This window comes from Dendropsophus ebraccatus, chromosome 10 (assembly GCF_027789765.1).
Source record: "Dendropsophus ebraccatus isolate aDenEbr1 chromosome 10, aDenEbr1.pat, whole genome shotgun sequence".
In the NCBI taxonomy this organism is placed as follows: domain Eukaryota; kingdom Metazoa; phylum Chordata; class Amphibia; order Anura; family Hylidae; genus Dendropsophus; species Dendropsophus ebraccatus.
This window is the reverse complement of record NC_091463.1, coordinates 70521477-70535446: the sequence shown is the minus strand read 5'-3', so window position 1 is coordinate 70535446 and position 13970 is coordinate 70521477. Positions and strand designations below refer to the sequence as shown.

General features: G+C 41.6%; 1 protein-coding gene across 1 annotated transcript in view; it reads right to left on the bottom strand.

Moving 5' to 3' along the window:
* The window catches only part of HS6ST2 (heparan sulfate 6-O-sulfotransferase 2), a 272473-nt gene that overhangs the window by 116583 nt on the left and 141920 nt on the right, over positions 1-13970 (bottom strand). The gene's annotated exons all lie outside the window — the stretch shown is intronic.

The window sequence follows — 13970 nt, the reverse complement described above, 5'->3', positions numbered from 1 at the left end:
GCCGCATACAGTGGGAGGAGCTCAAAAACGTCCACATCCCCGCCTGCCCCGGCGATCATATGAATGGCAGAGTAAGCTGCAGGCAGGTATGGAACAAAGAGATACGGTAGAGTGGCCCAGAAAATCACAACCCTTTACCCGTCTGGCCCGTCCTTGTATCCTACCGGTATTACTGTACCTCCTTCTCTGCATCTCAGATCTCGTTGCTGTCTGATGGTTTTTTTAATTCATTTTTTATTTGGTTTGCATTGGAAAAGGAATAGTCTTATACAGCGAGTATATCCCAAACTCTATATTTTAACTAGAAAAGTTGAGGATCGTCTTATACGCCCAGTCGTATTATAGGCTGGAAAACACGGTATTTGAAGCTATAAAATAAGGTTATTTTATTCTGACCTTATATACTTTACTTAGGATTTTAATAGGTTGCATAGTTATTCTATAAAGGGTCTAGCAATTTTTTTTTCTACGTTGAATATAACAGACAACAGAAATACTCCTTACTAATGAACAGAAACCTGCGAAACCTAAACTAATTAAAAATATAATTGACAACAGAGAAAATTGCATTGGAGAACTGTTATCTGAGAGCTAGGATTGCATCATTTTAGCCTTTTTTTTTAATTAAGGTTAGGAAATGTGTATGATTAATTTATTTTATACATTACCTGCAAGTTATGGGCTGCTATTAGTCATTGGGGTTAGTTTGGGGTTATTGGAACGCTAACACTGCCCCACTTTAGTTTTTCATTAGGGTTAGAAAATGTTTACATATTACTTTAGGTTAGTGTTAGGGCTTATCCCAACATCCCGTATTGTTTGGATCCTACGAACTGGGAAGCCCTGTAATGGACTGTTTCCCGACCCGGCATGATGTATCAATATCTTGCCTGGAGCGGGGAAACAGTTGGAATCTCCAAAGCACTGTAGTGACACAGCCGCGTGGCTGTGTCACTACAGTCCTGCGGCTGTCCAGGCTGCCCATCTGCTGCCGGCGCTTACACAGAGTATCGCGCAGCAGACGATTGCTGACATTGTGCATGTCGGCTGATTGTGGTCTTTTAACATGACCTATTAATTACACCAAGTGATTATTGGCCATAACGGCCAGTAATTGGCCAATTTATGGCCGATAATCATTTCATGTAATAGGGCCTTTACATCTTACTAAAATGATAACCGGAAGCATGGCTGAGACCAGGCACCATCAGCATGTGCACAAAGTGGGAGATTTATTAAACTGGTGTAAAGTAAAATTGTCTTAGTTGCCCCTAGCAACCAATCAGATTCCACCTTTCTTTTTTCAAAGAATCTTTGAGGAATGAAAAGTAGAATCTGATTGGTTGCTAGGGGCAACTAAGACAATTCTACTTTTCACCAGTTTGATAAATCTCCCCCAAAGATTTGATTTGTTCAGACAACCCCCTTGAGTTAACGTATGGGATATCTAAAACTAACATTGCATCATTTAGTGTTGAGCATGCACTTAAATTCTTAAGTGCTCAACTTAAGTAAAGAACGCCAATGAAATCAATAGGAGACTACAGCATTTAACCAGGTGATCCCTGCTTGACAGAGCGGAGGGTGTCTAGTTAACCGATTACATTTTTTCATTCACATTTTTGTATATTTCGGCATTTGAAGGGATGTTTAAACAAGTATCCAAAAATTAGAATTAAAAAATATTATAGGTCTCAATAGCCTCCATACTGCCGGAATTCTAATGTGACTTGATCATTTAGCTATCAGTTATTGAAGGTGTATGACCACCTTTAGCCGAGCACCTTGAGGAACTCAATCGAGCATCAAGCTCGATGCAGCACCCCGTTGCTTGATTGGGCACTCTCCTCGACTGAGCATGTTCTCTCAACACTACCTAGTAGGTCTAAACTAACACATTTTGTAAAATTAAACATTGCCAATGTATAAGCATTTCTGAAAATGTCCTCTTTGAGATGATTATATGGATTAATTCCACTTGTGTTTGCTTTGTTTTGTGCTCTTGCCCGGGTTACAACCAAATTAGGGCAAGATGACCAAACATGCTCAAAATATTTTGTGTATTTCAATAGTAGGTACGAAAAAAAATATTTCATCCATAGTAATTGATTAGAAATTCTGTTTCTGTTTTGAGATATCTTACACTGATGCCAGGGGTAGCACTCCCTGCTGTTACCTGTCTTGCTGACTTCTGAGTCCACCTTCCGGTAGACCCCCAGGTACCATTGCTCATAATTCTCACCAGGCACAGCAATCCCTTTGTACATTTGTATATCATATATTTCCTATGCACTTTTATAAGCCTGTAAAGAAAATAGTACTACGGAGAAAAGCTAGAAGTCACTCTCTTTCTTGATCTATTTACAAACATAGACTTCTAGAAGAACATTAAGGAAGTGAATACAGGTGCTTTCTGATCACATGATCACACAGTTGTACACCCACAAATAGTAAACGGACCAGAGCTGCAGAGAGGTGAAAACATAGGCTCAAAGGTGAAAGTGACACTGACTGTAGTTTTTTTTATTTTTTTTGTCCATTTTGTGGGATAATCCCTTTATGTAATTTACCTACTGCATTATGGTCCTTTTAGACAGAGCGATAATTCACACGATTAACGATTTTGAATGAACGATGTGTTTTTTATAATGATCAGCGTTTAGACGGAACGATACATCGTACGGAAAAAATCGTTTTGCGATCGCTTAAGCCTATCTCACACATGGGTGAAATCGTTGAAAGACTGTTTACACTGAACGATCTGCGAATTTTTTGCGAACGATCAACGACGATTTGAGAACATGTTGAAAGATCAAAATGAACGATTTCTCGCTCGTCGCTTAATCGTTCGCTGTGTTTACACGGAACGATTATCGCTCAAATGCGATCGTTATCGTGCAAATTCGAACGATAATTGTTTGAACGATAATTTGTATCGATAATCTAAAAGGACCATTAGGGCTAGGCTATGTGTACAGATTAGCAAGGCACGTTGTTAAAGTAATGACATTAAAATATACTTAGTGCACAATGTGCAATTTTTTAAAAGAATAGATGCTGTTTTCCATGAAAACAACAAAAAACAGCCATTCTTTTCATACTGCAATGAGATGCATTGAAGTCAATGGAACAACGGCCATTGTTTGTGTGATGACAATGGCTGTTGTTCCATTAACTTTAATGCATTTCATTGCAGTATTAAGCTATGTTCACACAACATATCAGACCGGCCGTTCCGTGACCCCGGCCGGGTCACAGAACGGGTGTCTGTGCCTGGATCATTGCCCGGATGATCCGTCCGGCCGCAGAGCTCTGATGCGGGCGCATCAGCGCACACCCGCATCAGGGCTTCCCATAGCACACAGTGAAGCGAGCGGCCGGAGCCACTCGCTTCACTGTGTGAACTGACAGGTCTTTCTCCGGCCGGAATTCAATGAATTCCGGCTGCAGAAAACTGACATGTCAGTTATTTGTGGCCCCGTATTCCATATCAGATAAGGTTATGTTGCGCTCCGCAAAAAGAACTGCCGTACTTTTACGTAGTGTGAACATAGCCTTAAAAAAGAATGGGCATTGTTTTAACGGAAAACGGTTGTTCTTTTAAAAAATAGTATGCTGTGTGAACATAGCCTAATATTACCATTCCAGTGGTCTAAATAGTGCTGCTCATGCTTCTGCACTTCACCCTGAGATGGTGGGAAGGGCTTTTTTATCAGTTAATTTACTCAGCTGCAGCAATGCAAAGGGAATGTGCAGGGGGCGTGCACAGCTGCGGGCCAATCAGCATTCATCAGCATCTGGACACTCTGTGCAGAGCAGAGGGACAACTGACATCACTTCCTGTATTTGGTCTCTTTTTTGCTGTTAACAAAGACCAAATGGCCTTAGTGACAGACCCTCAACTTCAGTTTTCTAGTAAGTGAGACACCTAGTGGCTGATATTATAGTATTGAATTTCATATAGAAAACAGGCAAAAAAATTAATAAAATAAATTGCAAAGATGTAATATATCCCTTCCCCTGCTGGTTTAACGTTATATTTTTGTAACAACAGTATCCACTTAAGGTTATGTTAATGCTAACAACGCATCATTAGAATTAGGAAATGTGGACAAATTAACTGATTTCATATGTTGCTGTCAGGAAGCGGACAGCAGGACAATACAAGACAGTGAGCCCTGACACTGAACCCCGCCCACTGTCCCTACCTGATTGCCACAATCCGCCCTAAGATGGCGGCGGGCAACTTGGCGGTGAGACACAAATACAAGACAGACAGACAAAACACAAAGAATGGTCAACAGTTCGGGTCACAACAATCGGGCCAGCGCCATCTCAGCTGCACAGCACAAGCTAAGGGGCGCACGGAGTTCATCCCAGGGACATTCATGACAGTTGCCTTTAAATTTTAGTCTGCAATCTTACGCATTAAGGAATAAAAGGTCATCTATTAAGCACCTAGGAAATGTTCACAGATAATTTTGTACATTGCCATTGATTTTTAGACATTCCTAGAAGACTTTATTTCCATACATGTTTTCCCCTAGTAAGCCTTACCTGGAAATCATACAACATGGAAGTCTTCATACATCACTGGGTCTCCTCAATGAGCCTACAGTATGACATCTTTCTAGCTAACCAGTATTCTGCTCGGTACTTGTGAAAGGTAAGAAACACAGAAGGTTGACTCTTTGGAAGAAGACTCTGTTTAGGCTAGTATAAGAAGAGTACACAGGAATTCTACACAATGTTAATTTCACACAATGCAAGTAACACATAAACACTACAGGAAACCTTTAACACATACTCATTGCTTCACACTAAGCCTATATTCACACATAGAAGATTTGTCTGAGAAATTTAGGCACATGACTTTTTGTCATGTTAAAATAATTAGGAAAACTGTAGGATTTTCTGCACCAAATCTGTCATGTGTGAATATACCCTAAAGTGCTTAAAGACAATCAACATATTAGACATATAGAGCCTCATGATGTTTTGGAGCTTCAGAAGAATGTCTATGGGCCCATACTGTACATCCTACACATATCCTGTACATATAAAGAGATTATTAGAGTATCTCTGCACTTAGAAATCTACAATGTATAAATAAAAATATAAAGTTGCAATCTTGACTTTTTACGCTATAGTCATCCTCCTATTCTTACTTTTTTGTCAGGGTAACAACTAAATAAATCATTCTGTTAAAACCTTCCACATTTTTGTATATTAGAACAACACCTGTTGTAGGGCTTCGTAGACCCTGGAGCTCTCCTGTCTGCACAGACACATGTTCATTGCTTAGGTCCTATATATTTAGGAATAAATGCCATCTGCCATACATATACAGTGAGCGGCCTTCACTAATGGATTATTCGTTTAGTTGTAGTGAACTATAGTTTAGTAGGTAAATGCAGAATAACCCGACTTCTTGTTCTTACAGATAAACAACAATGATTACTAACATTATTTGAAAAATGTACCCTATTAGATCAAAATGCTTTGAATGTAAGAATTTGACAAAAGTCAATAATATTGGATGGCTTAATTTCATGAACCATTGGTACTGTATTCTAATTACTTCAGGAGGAGAATACCAACATGACATGGTATCCAAAGGGATGTGGAACAGTTTAAATCAGAAGCATTTAGCCTTGGGGTCCAATTATATGGGCCAATGAAGGCCCGATCAATATTGTAAATGAGCACCGATCTGCTAGATCAGCGCTCGTTTACTGGGCCTATTACACGTCTGATAATCGCTTAGCAAGGCTGCACAGACATCGTTAGCAATGTTCGTGCAGCCCTTGCCCAAACAGTTAATACTTTACCTGTCAACGCTCCCGGTCTCCTGCGCTCTGTATACGTCTTGGCGGCGAAGGTCTCGCCCAGTGATTGGCTGAGCTGCCTGTAATCTCCGACAGGCTTCTCTGAAGCTGCAGCAGGTGGTGCTGGGATGCATATAGAGCGCAGGAGAAGACCGGGAGCATAGAAAGGTAAAATACTAACTGTTTGGCCAATTTTCAGCTATTAAACATAGGCGGCCAATGATTTTAGGTAAGGGCCTAAAGAAACGATCAGCCGATGATCATTTCATCGGCTAATCCTTGTCTCTAATATACGGACCAAATCGGCCAAGTGTCATGGCCGCGGCGGCGTCCCGTGCTCCGGGCCGCCGCCGCGACCGCACTCTATCCCACGCAGCTGCCGGGGTCCCTGTGCAGGGACCCGGCGCTGCGGTCTGTTCGGCCCCGGGGGGCGCCTCACCTCGTCCCGCCCCGGTCTCCGTCTGTGCCGGCCGGCGCGCGCGTCCCCGCCTCCTAGGGCGCGCGCACGCCGGCTGTCTCAGATTTAAAGGGCCAATCCGTCCCTAATTGGTAGTTGCACCCAATCACTCCCTATAAATCCCAGCATGCCCTGTCCCTCGTGTTGGAGCCTCTATATGCTTCCCATAGCATTTGGCCCAGCTCCCTGTTGTTCCTGACCTTAGTCCTTGTCCCTTGTTCCTGTCCTCAGTCCTAGTCCCTAGTCCTTGCCCGCTGCCTTCCCATTGTTCCTGAGTCCTGTCCGCCACCTGCAAGCACATATACTATCCTCCGCCTGCACCATCCTCCGCCTGCACTATCTCCTGCCTACTGCTCCTGTCACGCCTCGCCTGCCGTCACTAGCAACCAAGCCAGGGGTAGCGACCTGGGGGTCGCCTGCCGCAGCAAGTCCATCCCGCCTTGCGGCGGGCTCTGGTGAAAACCAGCGGCCCCTTAGACTCCGCTCACTGGTGAGGTCAGTGCTATCGCTGGTGACGGTCCAGTGGATCCACTACTCCAGGCGTTACACCAAGTCGGGCCGATTAGGCCAATTATTGCACTGTGTAATAGGGCTGTTAGAGGAGCTTTCTAGAGCATCAGAAAAGTGTACTAGCTTTACAATATCAAAAGAATCTCCCAGAGGTTGGAGCATCAGAAGACTGTCCTAGGCCCTAGAACATCAGAAGATTCTCCTGGACTCTACAACAAGCTTATAGCATTTGGATATTGTGGAAAGCCTAGAGCTTCAGAAGACTGTTAAAGATCCTAGAGCATCATAAGATCATTCAAGAGTCTGTAGCATAGTTATAGAACAGGGGTGCCAAACTCAAGAGCCTATAGCTGTCGCAAAACTACAAATCCCATCATTCCTGAACAGCCAAAGCCAAAACGTTAGCTGTCCAGTTTGACATCTGTGTTCCAGAGCATTTCAGAAAAAAATAAATATTTTTTTTTCTCATCTTTCTGGGAATTTTTTTTTACATGATCTCATATTAGTAGCTATCCAACTGCAATAAAATAATTTAATGTTCCTCTTTTTCTTTCCATAAATATTTAATTTAACATATCTGAATAAGACATCAACATTTTTGATCTGCCAATCTGTAAGAATGGATATGTATCTTCTTACTTTAATGCCGTTTAAACGAGAATGATCTCATCTAATAGCAAAAGTGCCTTCAATTATTAAAAGGGAAGAATGTAAGGCACACACTGGTGCGTAAAGCTCATCTTTGACCCAAGGTTGTTCATGTTGACCGGCTACGAACTCCTGCACATGCCAAGATTGGCGAATATGCCATTCTTAATTTGTGGGTGACTTTATTTTGTATAGATGTCAATCAGCTTGGAAAAGAATGGCAGCCCCAGTGCAGAGAGCAAGGAAAGCAGGGCTGTCTGTATGAGGTGAGATCAATATTAACCTCAAGGAATCGCTCCTATTTCTCTCCTGCTGTTTGACTGTGTTAATGGCCATTTGAAGAAGTCAATTAGGCTTAGCCACTGTAATTATTCACTGCAGCCGATAGCACTGCAGCCTTTCAATGGGTCAATGACGTACTGTTACTTTATTAGGATATCTGCAGGTAAGAGACCAAAAAGTACTCAATATATCAGTTTACTTACTTGAATGTATCAAAATGCACTTATCATCTAACCACAGAGGAAGCAGCCATTTTGTGGGATGAACATCCACTCAGGAGAACATGATCTATCAATATACCAGGATATAGTGAAATTATTGAGGCATTCTATCAATATAGAGGTAATCCTATAGGAGCAAATAATATCTGAAGAGGAGTCAACTGGGTGTTTATTAAATTTCCCACTTTAAGGGATGAGAATTAGAGATGAGCGAACCTGGAGCATGCTCGAGTCGATCCGAACCCGAACTTTCGCATTTGATTAACGGTGTCTGCTGAACTTGGATAAAGCCCTAAGGCTATGTGGAAAACATGGATATAGTCATTGGCTGTATCCATGTTTTCCAGATTTATCCAAGTTCAGCAGCCACCACTAATCAAATGCCGAAGGTTCGGATCGACTCGAACCCGAACCCGGTTCGCTTATCTCTAATGAGAACCTGTTGTAATTTGGAGGATTATACACAAATTTCCTTTAGTTTTCTAAAAAAAAACAAAAAAACATTCCTGTACTGTCTGATTGACCTGGCCGGAGCCGCGCTCTCCATTGTGTGAAATGACATGTCTGTGCGGCTGTGACTATTCAATGAATAGCGGCCGCAGAAAACTGACACCTCAGTTTTTTGTGCGGCCGGATGGAATCATGGCTGGAGCATATAAAATGGCCAAGCTGAAACGCACATAGATATGATGTGTAAATGACAGGAGATGAGTCTGACATCCATAGGAAATCCCTGCTCCAGTGGTTTCCTATGGATGTCTGACTCATCTCTTGTCATTTACATATCGCACACACAGACAGTCGGGCGATGATTTCTCCGCAGTGGGACCGGCTTCTGGAGGGGGACTTGCAGGACGGGGGAAAGTATCCGAGGCTCACCAGGAGTTCGCTGAGGGAGTGTGACTTGGCCACAGTGCCTTGTTGCCTCTGCCCTCTGTCCGCCTGGGTGCTGGAAACCTAATGCAAAGGTCAGGTTGCAAATCAAATGTGAGGAAAGAGGGTGGACTCAGAATGACTACATACCACTATGGCTATGCCTTCATGCTTAGTTACCGGGAGCATTAAAAATCTATATTTTTTTTTAATGGCTGCCCCAAGGCCCAGAGAGCTGTGCTTGGCCGCTATAAGGTACTTGGGCTAGATTACACTGATTGGTTCTCTTTAAACTTTTTGTATAATTGGCTGTATTCATAAAGCAACGCAGGTCAGATCTAAAGGAACGTGGTCTCCATCAATGATAATTCTAATATACATAAGAATTGATTGGCCAAGAATGTTTTTCATTAGCAGTACATGTTAAACACGTTTCTAGCAGTAGATTAAAATGAATAATTTCCTCTAAAACCAATAATTAATTGGTGTTGCTAAGGATTCATGAAGTGACAGCCAACAATGAGAAGCGACTGGTACAATGAAAGGCCTTTAACATATTACATAATAAAGGGTCCATTTTTATCTCGAAAGCAGAGACTTACAATAACCCTTTACATCATCACCTGACAAAAAAATGCACACCGCTTAAAATTGGCACATCCAAGTCCATTACTGAGCTACTGTCCTTGTTGGCAAGGTGACAGCAACAGGTCCGGGGTGCATGGCGATGACATTTTCTGCTATTCTAAAGTTGGCCTTTTTCTATAGAGACTTCAACTGACTCTAATCAGATATGAACTCTGTAAAAGATAAAAAGCCCCGACGTCTTTCATATCTAGTGTTCGATAATAACTAGTACAACATGGCGAAACATGCTGTAACGCACAAACAAAAGCGCTGCTATTTGTGTAATGAGTCGTGTCACTCACTGCACCTTTTTCTTCTTCCCGTCAGACCTTAAGATGATCAAACTATTTTTAGCTGCCTCTGGGCAAAATTTTCTCACCGTTGAATCCCTTGCTCGACAAAAGCAGCAAATTGTCCAGTAACCTTTTGTGGTGTTGAAATGAGAATATGAAAGTGGGTCATTTAAAGATCATTGTGTTGTCAAAGTACTGAGCGGAATAAAACATTGCAGGTACTCACGGTTCACTAAACTCTTTCATAGCAGGTCAACGGATCAAGCCTGGCTTGAACCTGCTCTCGGGAAAGGTCTTGACGTGAACCCAAACTGTTGACCTGTCATTTAATATTTTTCAGGAGAATTAGTGCTGGTAATACTTTTCCTTGTGTTATCTTGGCCAGCAGCCATCTTACCAAGCAGCTTAAATGATCATTCTCTGAAGTGTCTTCTGAACACAGTGCCAGAAGGAAAAGGAAAAGCTGCTTGTTGATGCCGAATGCAGCTGTAGTAGAAGAAAGCTAATAGAAGTTGGTGAGAACATTGCCTTTGAAACCAATCATGGGTAGGACTTACAGAAATCTCTTTCTGTAACACGGGAGAGTCAATCAGAGTGACTGCATCAAATTAACTTACCGATTAATGGTGCCCCGGGGACTAGTTGAAGAGCTAAGAGATGTTGTGGTTACTGTAGGCTGCAGCTGTGGGGAATCCTAATAAGGGTGCTTGTTCATTGTTCAAATGCATCAGTATCTTATTGTGCAACTGTCACAAATTCATTAAGATGTTCTTTCACTTCAATAGTTGAGAACATCCTACAGTTCTCCACCCAGTGGCTAATCGTCTCTTAATTCAGTATACATAAGTATGCTTTAACCATCCATCAAATGGAATCTGTCAGTAGTTTTGACCCCCCCCCCCCCCCCAATCCCCTAGAAAGCTGGCAGTACTAGTCAGGTGACATGGAAAATGTTCATGAGTATAGTAGTAGCATAATCAGTATTTTAGTCATACAGTCCTTAACTAGTACAGTGTCTGTGACTTCTTCCCTCTCTCTGTGCTCTTGCTGTAGGGGACCTCTGGATTTCAGAGAGATTCTGGCATGGTATATGATCCCCAGTCATGTTAAAAGGCTCTTTAAAAGTTTAACATTAATTTGAAGTTATGCTACCTAAAATAAATGGCAGTGAGGAGCAAGCTTTTTCCTTCTGGAGAACTACAATACTTTGCATGTTTGTCTCAAGGGAAACACGCTACCCACCCGGTCCCCCTCTGTCCCAAGCCTATGACAGCTTGTAAGGAAATATTATTATTATTATTATTATTATTATTATTATTATAGTCAAGGTGGGGGAGCAGCTGGTCACAATAGGGTTAGATAGCAGTAGGGTTATTGTAGGTTAAAGCCTATTCTGAAAAGATTGGTTTTCAAGTTGCGTTTGAAGGTTGATGGTGGGTAAGATCCATCTCACATGTACATACATCGGTATATTTAGGGGGGAAAAAGCTGCTTAACCTTAATATAAAATTGATAGGTCATAAGGCCCCCATAATGGCAGCCATATTGTTTGTCTGGATAATATGTTTTTTTTTTTGTTAGTTTTTTTTCCATAAATAGCCAACGTTCTACTCAAAAGTGCCTGCAATTGTAAAAATAGCCTGTGCTTGCTGAAAGGGTCTGCATTGTAAAGCATATGGAATTTATAGGTTATTATGGCAATGTTCCTTCAGCTAATGCAAACATTCCCGATAATAGCAGCACATAAGGAAATTGCTATCAATGCAGTTTCCTGATATAACCTCTGCTATGACCCTAAAAAAAATGAGAATAAAAAAAAAAAAACAACAACCATATTCGCTGCAATATTCTTCTTCTTATCTCTAAATACTGTTACAGCCTGTGAAGAAAGTCCAATACGAGAGGACTTCAAATGTAATGTGACACTGTCTCCTAAGTAATGGGAAGGGTTCTAGATGGGCCACGGACTGGAAATGATGGATGCTGCTCACTCGAACTGTAATTAAATCTCCTTTCACAAGAAGGACGACAATCTGTGTTCAGATGAAAAAAAAATGCTGTATCATGGAAATAGAAAAGGCTGATTGAAAGAAGAAAGAGGGATGCATAGGAATTTCTCAGCGCCAAAACTGGGCTGAAAAAACTATGCAGAACCAGCTACTTCTAATAATGGCAAGGTGACACCACAGTTATTGTTCTGCTGGTATTATCAGTCTGTAAATATACAGCCAAGGATATAGTATTGGAAACCGGACATTTATACTTGTCCTTTACCTTCACAATATGAAAAGTATAGAGATTCCTACTCTGGATGGACTTTTTTATATGTAACTCACTGATTCAGCATTTGGGAGAGTAAGTGGGGACTTCCATCCTGGTGGGGATTTTCTTTCATCCTAGTAATTGGATCTTACCAATCTAACATACTTTAGTATACAGTACATACATGTTAATGGCAAAAAAAACCTTTAATTTACCGTTAGTGTAAAGGTACCCTTTTATTTGGTATAAGACATGAGCGAATCTCAAGCACGCTTGGGTTCACCCAAACCCAAGCATGTGGCATTTGATTACGGGTGGCTGCAGAAGTTGGATGCAGCCATAAGGCACCTGGAAAACATGGATACAGCTATAGGCATCCAACTCTTTCAGCCACTGGTAATCAAATGCTGCACCCTCTATCGGCCGATCTCTATTTATTATATATTAGTGTAATACAGACAACCATTCATCCCTACCAATTTTGGTGGGCCCAGCCATCTCTACACAGATAATGATGGAAATAGAGATGGGGCAGTTGGATTTCAACTGCCTAACCTATTTGTTTCATGGAGAGAGAAGCCACAGAGGTCCAGCAGCTTAAGGCCCTATTACACAAAGCGATTTTTGGCCGTATTTTACTGATTATCGGCCATTATGGACGATAATCGCTTTGTGTAATAAAGGGCAACGATCAGCCGACGTGACCGATTTCGGCTAATCCTTGTCCTTCATTGTCTTTCAACATGATGAAGAAAAACGTAATGGAGAGCAATAATCTGCTGCCGTCACCCCGTGGAATAGGAGTGGCGGCAGCAGACCAATACTATCTCCTATGGTTGCTAAATATCCCACCCCCCCCAGCAGCTCCCCCCGGCCCCCGCCACTTACCTGCTCGCTGTTGGTGCGCGTAATTGCACTGCAGCGAGTGGGGAACAAGGAGCAAGCTCTGATCTGACAGGTCAGAGCTCACTTGCTCCTAGATATAGCCCCATGTAATTAGGGGCTTTACCTCTCCTCTTCCCATTTACAACACATGAATATTCAGCTGAGCCAAATGTTAACATGTATGGAGTAAATAGGTGACATTCATATGACAGCTAATAAAGGTGTATGCTTCAGGATCAGTACAAGATAAGCAATGTACAGTATGCTTGAATATGCACAGGCTTTATAGTCTTAAAGGATTATTTGAAGGGGTTGTTCAGAATGTTTTTTTTTTATTTATCTATGGACCTGATCTATAACATGTTAAAAATTCCCTGCTGCTGCCATTTTGAGGGTCACAGGGTCAACGCTTATCCCCACCCAACATCAACATGGAAATGGCTAGAAATGGCTGCAACAATCACTGGCTAAGGTGGGTCACCTCTGCAACCAGTGATTGGTTAATCGGGAATCTGATTAGTATATCTCCATGGTCCCCTCCAGCCCAGCCTATCAATTAAAAATAAAGACATCCCCTTTAAGAATCTGGCCACATTTTATTTTCATCACTAACTTTTATAATTTGCTAAAGAGGGACTTATAGAAAAACTCCACATACTCTACAAGGATAAAGCTTTGGGTAGACTCTGTATTGACATTGTAACCCCCAAAGTGTTATTTACATGTAAATATTGTATGCCTTGCTATAATTGTATACATTTACATAGAAAGAAATCATTAAAATTCTTTTCTTATTCTAATATGACTAGAGCGAGGAATCCCAGAGGGCTAGACTGCGGTAAAGAATCCCCCCATTAACTAAATATTGGGGGATGGGGAAATCACTAAATACGCTACAAAGAATTGTTAGATTCTGTGCCGAACACAAAAGAAACACAGCTGTCACATAGTAACAATATAGCTGAAAATGAAGCAGTGTAAAACAAGGGACACTTACCTTTATAGTGAAAGAAATTGGTAGAAGAAAGAAGGATCCAATTTGTTGACAACCACCAGGATAAGGACCGGAAAAAGAATAAAGAAA